The sequence below is a fragment of the Arvicanthis niloticus genome, chromosome 26, assembly GCF_011762505.2.
Source record: "Arvicanthis niloticus isolate mArvNil1 chromosome 26, mArvNil1.pat.X, whole genome shotgun sequence".
NCBI lineage: Eukaryota > Metazoa > Chordata > Mammalia > Rodentia > Muridae > Arvicanthis > Arvicanthis niloticus.
The window spans coordinates 29734827-29749349 of NC_133434.1; the positions used below are offsets into that span (position 1 = coordinate 29734827).

The 14523-nt window shown below is 47.6% G+C and overlaps 1 long non-coding RNA gene across 2 annotated transcripts; it reads right to left on the reverse strand.

Moving 5' to 3' along the window:
* Positions 1-1694: 1694 nt before the first annotated feature.
* Positions 1695-14473, reverse strand: LOC143438890 (uncharacterized). Of its 2 annotated transcripts, none has more exons than XR_013107442.1 (3): positions 13930-14473; positions 6377-7498; positions 1695-3303 (listed from the first exon to the last, which is right to left on the reverse strand). It is a non-coding gene; the product is annotated as an uncharacterized LOC143438890 (long non-coding RNA). The 2 variants fall into 2 exon arrangements; XR_013107441.1 differs by lacking the exon at positions 1695-3303 and adding an exon at positions 4661-4750.
* Between the last annotated feature and the right edge of the window lie 50 nt (positions 14474-14523).

Below are 14523 nucleotides of genomic sequence, written 5' to 3' on the forward strand. Positions count from 1 at the left end.
ACAGTCTTTTGCACTTCTCTCTTTGTCTCTGTCTCCATCTCCGTCTCCATCTCCATCTCCATCTCTCTCCCCCTTTCCTCCCTTCTTCTCACCTCAGTAACATCTATATTCCCACCTGACACTCCAGGCTGTCCCCTTAATTGATTTTGTTTGTTTCTTTCTTTCTTTCAAGTCTTTGAAAATGTGTCAAGATCTTTTGAACCACACCAGCAGGGTGTGTGCTGGCCAACTCTCCAGTTAATGAGCTGAGACAGAAACAGAGCCTGGCTCTCCACAGCTATAGCGGGTGGTGTGAGAGTGACCCCATCACAGTAATAAAAAATATATGTTGTCAGTGCTGTGTCTGCAAACCAGGCATGATTGAAAAGTAGCTGCAACAGCTCACCCAAAGTTGTGCATTCAGCACTGGTGGGTGTGGCTTCGGCCTGGACTGGGTCTTTCTCTCCTTACAACTCTAACCTTGGCCTCCTGCTGCTCAGGCCTCTGGCCAAGCCAGTCTCCAGCCAAGCTTGCCCATATTGGATGAGCCCTTAGGGCCTGTGCATTTGGATGTTCATTCATTCAGCAAGCATTTATTAAGTCTCTTCCCTGTGTTCTTTCATTGGGTGAACCAGACAGACACTGTCTTTATACTCATAGAGTGTGTTGTCTTGAAGGGACACAGCTAATTTGTAAAGGTGACTTTGTATCAGTGATGGGCTGGGGGGTTAAGGATATGCATGGGTGGCCTAGGAATGGCCACCACCTCTACAGAAAGTCTTACTTAAAAAAAAATAAATTGGTCACCGGGCAGTGGTGGCACATGCCTTTAATCCTAGCACTTGGGAGGCAGAGGCAGGAGGATTTCTGAGTTCGAGGCCAGCCTGGTCTACAGAGTGAGTTCCAGGACAGCCAGGGCTACACAGAGAAACCCTGTCTCAAAAAACATAAATAAATAAATAAATAAATAAATAAATAGGTAATACATCTTCCATGCCAGACAAAACAATATAATGACCTTGTATAAGGTCATCCCTCAGCTAAGACACCTGCTGCCTTCCGGGAAGTTTCTTGCCTGTTTCTTTCTACTTCTCGCTATATTGTGCTGCTATTTTGAAACACATCTGAGATTTATTTATAATGTCACAGCTTCTTGGTCTGGACTTTTCATCAGCCAGAGGTCAGCGCGAAGCTGATACGCGAGTTGCCGAGGTGTCTCAGAGACACCGAGTAGTCTGATATCTGGTAAATCAAAGTTCAAATCTTGTTCTTCTACATCACAAGCTGCAGAGCATCAGGCTGGTCACTCAACCCTGTCTCACATCCCTCACAGTCTAAATAAAGGAGGGACTTAGCTCTGGAGCTGTCCCCATGGCCACACGGAGAGCTTGTAAAGTCCCCAGCCACATACCTGGCACCAAGCGAGTGTTCTGTATGTTTTCTTTCCTGGTCCTGATGTGTCCATCAAAGCAGCTGCATGCTGAGTGCCACACTTTACCTCCAGCATGCTAAGATGTAACGAGACTGGAGAGGGCTGGAGAGGTAGCTCAGTCAGTAAAGGGCTACCTCGAAAGCATAAGGACCCGAGTTCAATCCCCAGCAGCCAAAAAAAAAAAAAAAAAAAAAAAAAAAGCCATGTCTGGAGAGTTAAGAACACTTGTTGCTCCTACAGAGGACCTCGTTCAGTTCCAAGCCTCCACAACGTGGCTCACAACCATCTGTGACTCCAGTTCCAGGGGATCCAGTGCCTTTTTCTGACCTCCATGGCCCCAAGCACATATGTGTACACATACATGAAGGCAAATATTCAGCACATAAACCAAAAATAAATCCTTTTTGAAAAGCCATGTGAGGTGAATATGCTTATAATTTCAGTACTTTAGAAGCTCAGACAGGTGGATCCCTGAGATTCAATGGACAGGTAGGCTAGCCTAATGGTGATCTCCAGGCCACTGAGATATCCTGCCTCAAAAACCAAAGTGGATGATCCATGAGAAACGGCCCCCAAAGATGTCCTCTGACCTCATGCCTACACATGCATGCATTTCTATACACACATATACACCCAGACACTGCCACAGAACACAGATACCCCTGCAACACCAACATTCAGCACACACCTGTCATAACATCAATCTCCCCTGCCTACTCTTTATGTATCACAGACCACCCACTGCCACATGATGTCACTAAAAAAAAAAAACAAAAAACAAAAAAACCCAGAGGCCACATAGGTTTCATCAAGTTCAAGTCCTAACGCTGGCTTTACTTTTGTAGCCCAGGGTTCATAGCCTGGGGAGGGGGTGTGGGGGACACTTGGCAACAGGAACTGTGTATACCCAAGCCAAGCACCCTCAGCTTGCTTTTAAAAGGCTTGACCTGCTTCTGGGAAAGCTATGAACAGCAGACTCCTCTTCACTGTGGGTGGCAGCTGGAGCTAAAGCCCCAATAACTCAGACAAATGTGGCCGACGCCAGAGAGGAGTCAAGGGCCTGGCTGCGACGTCTGAGGCCAGCTTGGTCTTGGACCTCACTGTGTGTTTACAAGTTTCCCTTTGACAATTCAGTTTTGAAGATGGGCTTCATTAAAGGGCAATTATAGGTTAAGTGACTTTCTGGCTCGATGCCTAATGTGGAAAGCTCGACTGTGACAATCAGATAATTCTGAGATTAAGCAACAACACAGAGATTGCTACTGAAAGCAGCGGTTTAAGAGAGTGGAAGACGCTCCCCAGCCATGACCTCATCCCAGGAGCACCGTCTGGGCAGGAAGTCTAACACTCATGGGGCCAGCAGACTCTAGGGACCTCCAGCACTGGGGTGACCTCTTCTGGGAAAGGGGACTGGGAAAGGCAAAGGGCTCTCTGCTTAGAATGCTGAGCTGTCCCTCCTCGTTGGACTCACCCCTTCTGGAGGCTCCTCCTGGGTACCAGGAACCAACCTTTCTCGTCTGTGCTGTGACCTCCGTCTTTCCCTATTTGTCAACCCATCTTTGCCAATCTCCTCACAGATGTCTGTCTCTAAAGCTCTCTGACCTGCAAGGTACCACCACCTCCCGTTTCCTGGAGCAGTGGGTATTGTAGGAAGCCTACTGTTGTATGTGAGAAAATCCCCCTCCAAACGGTCACTAAGGCAGAAAGAGGTTAAGTATTGGTACATAGAGCTTTCAAGCAAGGAAGGTGTTGGGCACCGGCATGGCTGCATCCAGGGGCATTGACCAGCGTTTTCTCTTCAGCTTCTATCAGAGGCTCTGTAAGCACTGAGGTGAGATGATGCAATCAGAACTCGTGAAGTCACGTGCTTCCAACTGATTCCTTTCAGGGTCCTAGGATTTAATATGATTGGACCGTGAGAGCCATGTGATTGGTTGGCTAGAGGCCTAAAAGCATTCCCGATTGAACAACACATTGCTTGATTTCCGGTTGTTTGAGCTAAAATGTCACTAGGGAAAACAACCTATAGAAGGAAGAGCTTGTTTTGTCTTACTGTTCCAGAGTAACAGAGTCTGTTGATGGCATGTGAGCAGGAGCCGTGATCTAAGGAGTCACATCTCAGCCTCACACAGGGAGCAGAGAGAGCAAGCAGGAAGTGAGGGAGACTAGAAGCCATCAAAGGCAGCTTCAATAATGTACTTCCTCCAGCAATGCTCTCCACTCTCCATCCTAAAGGTTCTAGAACATTCCCCAAACAGCACTGCCACCTTAGGACCCAGTGTTCATATATCTGAGCCCATGGGGACAATTCTTACTCAAACCACCATGCCACAGATGCCCTTAGGATACATGACCAGTTCACACCACAGCCCGATGGGAGCTGAGGCTGGGAGTGATGGAGGGGTAGTACCTCAAAAGAATACCAGGGTGGGAAAGGAGAGTAGACACCAAGAAGCCAAAAGTCTCACAAGCATGCTTCTGGCCTCTATTGTGCATGCTGATTGACGCTAGTGTTGTAAAAGTCCTGTCTCCTGGATGGATGTTTGGCTCCGGAATGGCAGAAGTGATTCTGTCCAACCATTATCATGAAAAATACTTGCTAGAAGATCAGACTGCCAGCCCCTCCCCTCCAACTGAAGCAGAGACTGGAGGATGGGGGTCTGGGAATTGGCATTTTAACACACCTTCCAAGCACGTCTGATGGTCTAACGTTTTAGGGCTAGTGCTGTAGGGCAAGAACTGTGATCCCCATGCTTATGAGCCACTCGGTGTCTCTGCTTAATCCTCATCACATGTCACAAGCAAAGGAAGGAAGTCCTGGAGGGTGGCCTGAGCTACTCGTGAGACGATGGGTCTCTGCTCCTGTGAGCACTGACGGTAGGCACACTCCTGCTGTGCCCAATAGCTTGCCTTCCTTTGTCCTGCTGGCAGACAGGTAGGCGCTCTGTAAAAATTAACAGTCATGCAGGGGCTGGGGAGATAACTCAGTTACTAAAGTGCTGGCTGTACACACACAGAGTGAGTTCAATCCCCAGCACTGACAAACGGAATCTAGATGTGATGGGCATCTGTGATTCTAGCAGTGGGGAAGTGGACACAGGGGGATCCCTGGGGCTCACTGCAGAATCAGCTTAACCAGTGTGAAAACGTGTATCCATACCTACACACACACACACACACACACACAGAGAGAGAGAGAGAGAGAGAGAGAGAGAGAGAGAGAGAGAGCTTTCATAACATACTTGGGTTTCCAGCTCTGCCTTCTTTGTCTTCCAAGGTCCATACAATGACATCTGAGCATCAGAGAGACCCTCATTCATACCTAGGGACCAGCCAGTTCTGTGCAAAACAGATGCCAGGTAAGACAACACCATGCCATCTTCTTCACTATGGGTATAGGCATGAGACACAAGCGACCTGAAAACAGCCGGCCACTCTAGGGACTGTCTTAAAGAAGGGAGTCTTAGCAGGTGGTGCCATGGCAGGGTTCCCTTGAAGGAGAAGCACAAGTGCTGAGCAGAGGTATGGGAGAGGATTAGCTACAGGTCTGAAGAGTCACTGGCTCAGTCCGCCCCAGCCTGAGCCTTGCCCCCCACAACCTTATAAAGTCTGTGACTTCTGCTCCAGATAGCCACAAGCATGTTTTATCAGTGTATGTTTGGTGTCACAAACAAGTCAGGCTCAGGGATAGATGGAAAAGGGTGGCCGTGGCACCCTGATTTGATCCACCTTTGCTGGATCAAGCCCCCCAGGGTTTGGTTGTGGCATTTAACAGGAAGTTGGAACCCGAGAGTATATTAGTAAGTAGGAGAGAAACAGTCTTGGGCCAGTGGAAGGGCTGAAGAGTGGCGTCTCTCATCTACATGTTCATTTGGTTCTTTAGCAGAGACACTGCCCAGCTACTGCTCTGTGTGGTTTTGTTTGGGGACCTGAGACTTCACAGGCTCTAAAGAGTCACTACCATCAAGCGCTGGGCATTTAGACTGTCTCTACCCCTCATCCCAGAAAGGAGAATGCAGGCCAGACTCAGAGCATGCAAAGGATCGGTGGCCCGATAAGATGTGCCAAGACCAGGCCTGTGTCCATAAGAAACTGGAGGGGGAGTGGATCCAGCCCCAGCTGGCAGGATTGAAGCAAAATCTTGGTTCTTACCAAGTGTAGCTCCGGGGAACAGAAAGGTTGAGCAGTCAGAGGTCAGAGTCCACATCCCAAGTGGAGAACCAGAAATATGCAAAATTCAGCTAATTGGGCATGGGTGAGCTGGGTGGGCAGCTACCATAGCTGGAGAGGCAGGTAGGGGTGAGGAGGGCACCTCACTGTCAAACCAGAAATTTGTGGTCAAGCACGGGGTCTCAATAAGGGGCAAGGAGATACTGGGGCTGGGCCCAGTCCTGACAAGGTGGGCTCTGTGGGATGGCAGAGTGAAAGGTTAGTAAGACTGTGATCCCTTCGGTTAGAGGGCAGAAGCTAAGAACCATCCCGGGACTGAGGATGACATAGAACAAGCCAACAGCAGATGCCTGTGGTCTCATAGCTCAGCAGAGGCGGAGCCTTAGTGCCCACACCAGTCATATTGACAGCAACACAAGGATGAGCCTGCTGGGGCACCTGGTGCTGCATTAAAACCCACACTCGAGAAATCTTAGTAATGAATACATCTTCATATCACAGGCGAGGAAATGGAAGCACAGAAATCTTAGGCCCCTGCCACAGAGCTAACAAGGGGTAGAGCTGGTTTGACCAGGGGTGGCTCCCGTCTAAGGCCCAGGCTCTGATGGGCTCTTGACCTGTCCTGTGAATATTTTCAAATACATGCAAGAGGAAATAGGTGCATGGGTCCTTAGCAAAGTCCCCAGCAGCTACTTTTGAGGTCTTTTCTCTTTTAGGTTTTGAAATATCAGGGGCTCTGTAGAAGAACAGAACTGATAGAATGAATATATTAAAAGGAGATTTATTATGTCTCACCTGATAGGGGATGGCCAATCAATCAATAATGGCTCTCTGTACAATGGAGAGGCGGAGGAGCCAGAAGCCACTAAGTCTAAAAGGCTGGAGGCTTCAACAGTATTAATCCAGCAAGGAAGTCCAGAGCTTCCTGGGAAGCCACGGGACCCCAGGCCACATTGCAAGGTGGAAAAGGCTGGGTCCCAATTTCAGCGGAACACAGCAGCAACAGTCTACAGCAGAGGTTCTCACCCTTCCTCCTGCTGGGACCCTTTAATAGAGTTCTTCATGTCATGGTGACCACCAACCATACCAATATTTTCGATGCTACTTTTGTAACAGTAGTTTTGCTACTGTTGTGAATTGTAATGTAAACAACTGATATGCAGGATATCTGATATGCAGCCCCCTCTGTGAAAGGGTCCTTTGGTCCCCAAAGGGGGTCACGGCCTTTCAAGTGGTTAAGAACCACTTGTAAACAAGATCCGAGAGCAAGTAGACAAACGATTTTCACTTCCGATCCCCTTATATCTGGGCTCCAGGCAGAAGGTGTTGTCTATGCTTAGCATAGGTTTTCCCACCTGGACTAACATCTCTCGTGGGTGCGCTGAAGCCTTGCCTCCTAGCTGAGTCCTCTCAGGTAACCATCACAATGGGGACTCCGTGCGTGCCAGGCAAGCGCACTTCCAATGAGCTATGTTCCCAGCCTTCTAATCCAGCGTCAAGGTGTCCATTCTTCCTAGCCTTTCACCTGCAGACCGTTTACTTTAGGACGAGGCTGGAAACCTTAAGGTGGATGGCAGCCACCAGCAGCAGCCGTGCATTCATTCTCCAGTGTTTATGTCAAGAGATAACACTTCCTTCCCCATAACCATTACGTCCCCATCACAGTACACAAAATCACACCGTCATTTGCCTCTCAACCCGGCATTAAAGTTCTCTGGCCATCCCAGTGAAGTCTCTTGACAATTGATTTCTTCTAATTGAGAATGAAATGAGGGGACAGGAGAGATGGTTCAGCGGTTAAGAGGGCTTGCTGCTCAACCGTGAGGATCTGAGATCAGATTCATACTGGGTGGTCCTCAATGCCTGGAAACTGTAGCTCCAGGGGATCCGATGCCCTCTTCTGGCCTCTGTCCGTACCTGTACACATGTGCGTGAATACATGCACATACACATGCATGCACATACACATATAAAAGTAAAATAAATCTTAAAAAAGAATAACCAAAGGAGATATAACCCTTAGAGTGAATGCTGAATTATTTGAATCTCTCAGATTCCCGATTCCCCACCCCCACTCCGTGCTGATAGATTCTCATACCGTACATAGATGGGGAACTGAGGCATGCTTCTAGGGTTCTCCATTAACAAGGGACAAAGTCAGGACCAGGCTTGGCTGGTTCATCGGAGCTCATCAGAGCCGGCTCTTATTTATTTGTGTCTATTTTTGCACCAGCAGAGAAGTTAGTAGGATGGGCATCCTCCAGCGTGTGAGTTCTCAGGATATAATTCACTTTAATCTTTTAAGCATTTGACAGTATTTGCTCGAAAGAAGGAGCAACAAGTACATAATTATTGCACTAATTAAGCTGCCAAAAACACAGGCGTGCAGGAAGAGCACCTTTGAAACGGGAGCCCACGATGCATTAGCATCTGCTGTAAGCTTATTAATCACCTAACAGGCAATTAGCAAGCTGTTACTGTTTGAGGCTGCTATGTAAATAAATTCTTGGGTTAATTTCTTCCTCTGATAATAAAGAAAACATTATGAAAATTAGCTAAGCGACAATGTAAATGATCTTCACTGTTAATTATACGACAGTGTTACATATGCAAGGACCCCAGAGCTGATAAAGGCCCTGGTTCCCTCCCTCCCCATTGCCCTCTCCCAGCCCCCACCTTGGCTGTATTGCTTTAAAAAAAATAAAAATGTTGACACAGGTACGGAGTAAAGGGGGGAGCTTTGGGGACTGAAGTCACAGCTGTTTGCTTGCGGCTTGCCCAAAGCAACTGTCAGCTCCACAAACTGGGACGCTCCTTTGGCCTCAGCCTTAAGTGTGGCCTGGGGCTTGGCCAGAGACTCCTTCCAGGAGGGGAGCAAGGGAAAGGGCAGAGGACCAGACATAGGGTCCCCACCTCATGGCTACCAGTTCCCAGGGGCTACTCTTCAATGCATTGTCACTGTCCACCACCTGGCAGTTCCAGAACTATGTGTGGCATCTGCGAGATGGGGACCACTGGCTCTTCCGTCTGGTGAGGAATAGGAGATGATGCTTTGACATCTGTGACACCAACGTTCAAGCCTCCGCCACTCAGTGGCTGCGAGGCCTCGAAGGATTGCTTCCCTTCATCTCAGTTCTGCAAAATAGAGGTGATGGGCTAGGGGGAGAGGCGTGCACCCTCTGAACAGAGGGCATGCTGGGAAAGCTCAGATCCTCAGCGCTTATGTGGATGCCTAATGGGCATGGGGGCTCCCTGTAATTCTAGCACTCAGGAAGCAGAAGCAGAAGATCTCTGGCACAAGGTGGCTGGTTAGCCTGGCTGAGTCTGTGAGCTCTCTGTTCAGGGAAAGACCCTGCTTTGAACATAAGTAAAAGAGCAACCAAGGAGGACACCTGGCATTAACCTCAGGCCTCCACATACATGTGCATACATGCATACATACCATGTAGACGTGTGAACACAAGTACACACGCACACACATCCACTACACACACACATATGCCAGCATACACGCACACACACATGCACACACACACATGCACACACACACATGCACATGCTGCTTCACTAGAAGTGATGGTAGCCACACCTCCACGGCCTAGTCTGTGATGGACAATGACACAGGGTGTTCTCCCTAGAGTCCTCTGCTCAGAGCTGCCCACGCTCAGAGTTCAAACCAAGTTTACCGTCATCATTGGCTTTGATCTGGCCATTCAAACTGACAGCAGTTTCATGCCTGGCTCTAAGCAGTGACGGGAGCCTAGAGAGGAAGTGTGTGTGTGTGTGTGTGTGTGTGTGTGTGTGTGTCTGTGGTGAGATACTCAGTCCCACCTATCATTACAGCTAACCACAACGGGCAAACTGGGAACAAAGTCAGCACCTAGCTATTCTGAGAAGCTGGGGCCTGGACATTTTAGGGGAGGGCCTAAACAAGTCCTGCGAGACATCATATAATAGCTGAGCAAGGCTCTGGATCACATGGTAGGTTGGTCCTTGCTTATGAAGGCTCTCCGAGTGCGCCCACACGTACACACAAAATGATATTCAAACAAGCAAAAATATCATACTCCACCTTCGCATTGGCAAACATCAGAAGGGTACTGATGCTGAGGAGAAGGAGGCAGGCAGTTCTGGCATCCTGTGAGGGGGAGTAGGGTACAGCAGCCCTTAAAGGCAGCGTGGCAACCCTGCTGAAAACACCAAGTGCACAGCCCCTTCTGCCCAGCTCTCGGTTTCATGTTATTTAGCCGAGCTGATCAACTCTGGGGGCTGCAGAATGACTTATGCATGAGAATATTCACTGCCACCATAATTGCAATACCAGGAGACTAGTGACATCCCAATGTCCATTAATAGGACACTTTAATAAATTACAGCCATCAACAGGATGGAGTGCCATGCAGCTATTCAAAGGCGCTCCAGCGGCCTGTGTGCTGAGACAGACTGTTATGTTAAACAGGGTCTGTGTCACCAAAGCCCCCCATATCTATGAAAATAATCCTCTGTGTATATATCATACACATCATATGTTGGTGGGTGTACAAGCTCACCCTGTACAGAAGGTTTTGCACAAAAATAAATTTGCCTCTGATTGGCCCTGGGAGGTGGACAGCAAAGGGAAGAGGCCATACTGGTCCTGATGTATACGTTCACAGGTTGTCTTCAAGAGCCAACAGGCTTTTGTGTGCGCCAGTCTGTTTCCCTTTGCCTCCTGCTTCCCCACTTTTCCCCCATTCCAGCATCTCAGAGGACACTATCAACACAGTGTGGTATGCCCATGTATAGCCCACTGGTGGAAGAGCCTGACCAATTTGTCCACTGTACTGGTGATCTTGAAAAAGACTATTTTGTTAGTAAGGCTCCTTGGGGACTGGTGTCCTGGCTATCAGCAGCACTTTCCTGTAGTCAGCTCAGTACCAGGCCCTTGCTCTTAATAAAGGGACTTGGACAAGGATAAGCTCTTTTGTGGTTTTGGATTTTTCCATGGAGTCCATCTATTGATATATATTATATTATATTATATTATATTATATTATATTTTACATTACACACACATACACACACATATATACACATATATACATATATACACATATATACATATATATACATATATACATATATACACATATATATACACATACACATACATATACATATGCATATACATATACATGAATGGCATGCACTAGGACAAAGCTCTAAATCTCCAGGATACATTAGGGTATCACATACACACACACACACACACACACACACACACACACATACACACACACACACACACACACAAAGTCTCCTATTCTTGTTAGACTCTGCCTCCCCCATTTTAAGAACCACCACCCCTCACTGTTGGGTCTCAGCCTTGCCCACCGCAGCTACTGAACAAGCCTCTGTCTCATGACAGCACCCTCAGAAACCCAAGATGCAGCTCACACCTCTTACACTTGCCCTCTTTCCCGCGCAGAAATCTTTACCACTCTAACAGGGTCTCTGGCAGGCCCCCCCAGGTCTTCCGCAAGCCAGCCAGTCTCCTTTCTACACTCTTCAAACCTTGATATGCTTTTAAATCGGTGACACCTAGAAATAAGTGAAAATTCTGGAAAGCAGCCAACAGCACAAGCCAAAAATGAGGCTGTCACTTGCTGATGCTGGAGGTGCCGGCTCTGGCTAGGTCACTGAGAGGCAGGCCACCTTGGTTTAGCAGCTGGATCACACTATGGCCTCTATTGATCTTGCTGTTAAAACACAGACACAGACACAGACACAGACACAGACACAGACACAGACACAGACACAGACACAGACACAGACACACACACAGACACACACACACACACAGACACACACACACACACACAGAGAGAGAGAGAGAGAGAGAGAGAGAGAGAGAGAGAGAGAGAGAGAGAGAGAGAGAGAGAGAGCGCTCTTAGACAGACTATTTGCGTACTGGTGTCTGTCCCCAATCTTCTACTTAGGACTTCAAGTCCACTCACCCTCACTGAACCCCACTCTAGTGCAGACCTGCCAGGGTTGTGGAGGTCTCCATCCCAGAAGGGTGATGGATAACTTTGCTCCTATGCTGGCTTCAGCACAAACCAACAAGACTAGACGCAGTCTATGTCATTGTTAGGTAAGAGGGAGGTGACATCTGGCCTGCCATCAGAACAGCTGTTGTTACCTCCTCTCAGCTGTGTCACACAAACCTGCTATGACCTTTGCACCCACTAGAAGGAACAGCTCCCCGCCCCCCATCACCACATGTGCTCATGGGCAAAGGCAACATGGCCAGCGAGCTTTAGGTTGAAATTGGCCAGCCCTTGTTTGGCCTGGTTGGGCCATTGAGCTATGAAGGTACCAAATGTTTGTGAGCCAGCCGCCATGGGTGTCTATCCACTGCTCAGACTTCTGTCTTTTGCTCCAAGTGGCTGAGACCAGGGAAAACAGCCAGCATGGTGTGCGGAAATGTAAGGGAAGTGTGGGCCTGTTGCTTTCAGCATGGCTGGGACTATGGGCCTCATTCTATAGTGCCTCATCTTCCTCCTGTCTCTCTGTCTGTCTGTCTGTCTGTCTGTCTCTCTCTCTCTCTCTCTGTGTGTTTGCATGTGTGTGTGCATGTATGTGTGTGCACATGTGGAGGCCAAAAATTAGCACCAGATGTCTGTCTCACTCACTCTCCACTTCTCGTGTCTGAGTCAAGGACTCACATGGCCTTGCTGGCTTCTAACTCCTTCTGTAAGGAGGTAGGTATTTGAGTTTGCTTTCTATTGCCAGGACAGACACCATGACCAAAAACAGCAAGAAGAGAAAAGGTTGTTTTGTTTTGTTTTGTTTTTTTTTTGTTGTTGTTGTTTTTTCATCTTATGGTTTACAGTTCATCATGAAGGGAAATCAACGTAGGAATCTCTAGGCACAAAATGAGTCCATGGAGGGATGCTACTTCATGGCTAGCTCAGCCTGCTTTTTTACACAGCCCAAGACCACCTTTTCAGGGATGGAAATAATCAATTTTTAAAAATCAATAATCAATTTTTAAAAATGGCCCATAGACTCACCTACAGGTCAGTCTGTTTAGACATTTTCTCAATTGAACATCCTTCTTCCTGGGAGACTCTAGCTTGTGTCAAGTTGACAAAAAGACCTAGCCAAGACACTTGGCCTTGAACTCTCCATGCTCCTGACCTGCTAGGATTAGGGGCTCAAACTCTATTGTAGGCTCTTCTGTTCTCTCAAACATCTGTGTACACATATATTAGGTAAGCCTTCCTTCCAAAAGTACACGTAACAGGGATCAAGGAACAGACACAAAAGAAATGCACGTGAAATTGAAAACAGTGACTTGCCTGTGCGTGCACACGTGCATGCACGTGTGTGCAGGGGCACATGTGCAAGCCAGAGGCCAACCTTGGCTGTCATTCTTCAGGTGTCATCCACTTTTGTTTTAAAGACAGTCTCGCTGGCCTGGAACTTACCAAGTAGCCAGAGAGCCCTGTGGCTCTGCCTGTGCCTCCTCCAGCACTGGAATGTGTGCCCAGATTATTATCATGGGTCTGGGGGCTCAAACTCAGCTTCCTGTGCTTTCCTCTCATTTAATGACTGAGTCGTCTCCTCAGCCACCCAAATTGATTATTTGAAGTTAGTTATTTATGTGTGTGTGTGTGTGTATGTATGTATGTGTGTAGGTGTGTGTATGTATGTATGTGTGTATGTATATATGTGTGTGTGTGTATGTGTGAATGTATGTATGTGTATATGTATGTATGTATGTGTATGTATGTATGTATGTGTATATGTATGTGTGTATGTGTATATGTGTGTATGTGTGTATGTATGTGTGTATGTATGTATGTGTGTATGTATGTGTGTATATGTGTGTATGTGTGTGTATGTGTATGTATGTATATATGTATGTGTGTGTTTGTATGTATGTATGTGTGTGTATGTGTGTATGTATGTATGTATATATGTATGTATGTGTGTGTTTGTATGTATGTATGTGTGTATGTATGTGTGTTTGTATGTGTGTATGTATGTATGTATATATGTATGTATGTGTGTGTGTGTGTTTGTATGTATGTATGTGTGATATGGTGACAGGCTAACCATGGCTCATGTGTGGAGGTCAGTGGACAATCTGATGGGGTTGGTTCTCTCTATCTGCATTTATGTGGGTTCCAAGTATCTAAGTTAGGTCACCAGCCTTGCTCAGTGAATGTCTTCCCCCACTGAACCATCTTGCCAGCTCCCAAATTAAACTGTTTACAAAATAGTAATTTATAACTCCAAAGTATTTATCCAATAAGTTAAAAAGTATAATAGACTAACCCAAAAGAAGTGATGGTCCTCACCTGTGCAGTGAACAATATCCTCCGGCTGGAGCGTGGGAAAGATTGACAGTAGCTGCCCTCGTGGTCCCTCTGGGCACACTGGGGGTTTGCCCTTTGCTTTCCTCTTCTGTTCTGGGGTCTTGGTTCTGGCCCTCTGGGTATTAGGCTGGAGGGATCATCAGGAACTACTGGCAAATCTTCGGTCTGCTGAGGAGGACTCCAGGCCCAGAATGGGGAGGCAGATCCCTGCAGAATCTTTCCTTAGCTCCACCCACCTGCCAGAAGATGATCTCAGAGTGGAACATGGCCAACACACAGTAAGTGCTTACTGTGTCCTGCCACTGTCTGACACAGTTGTCCTCACAATAGCCTTTCCAAGCAGCTATGCCCATTTCCCCAGTCTCACAGATAAGGAAAGAATCGCAGAGAGGTCCAGTGGTTTGCTGACCATCGCACAGTACATACAGTGGGGGCCTGTCAGGCAGCAGTAGCCGCAAATCACCACCCATACCTCATGTTCACAGCCTCACGGGCTGCAGACACCCCGGGAGCCAAGGCTGTGCCTCATTGTCCCCTCTTCATGGCTGTTGTGAGTCACTTTCCACAGAGCTTCGG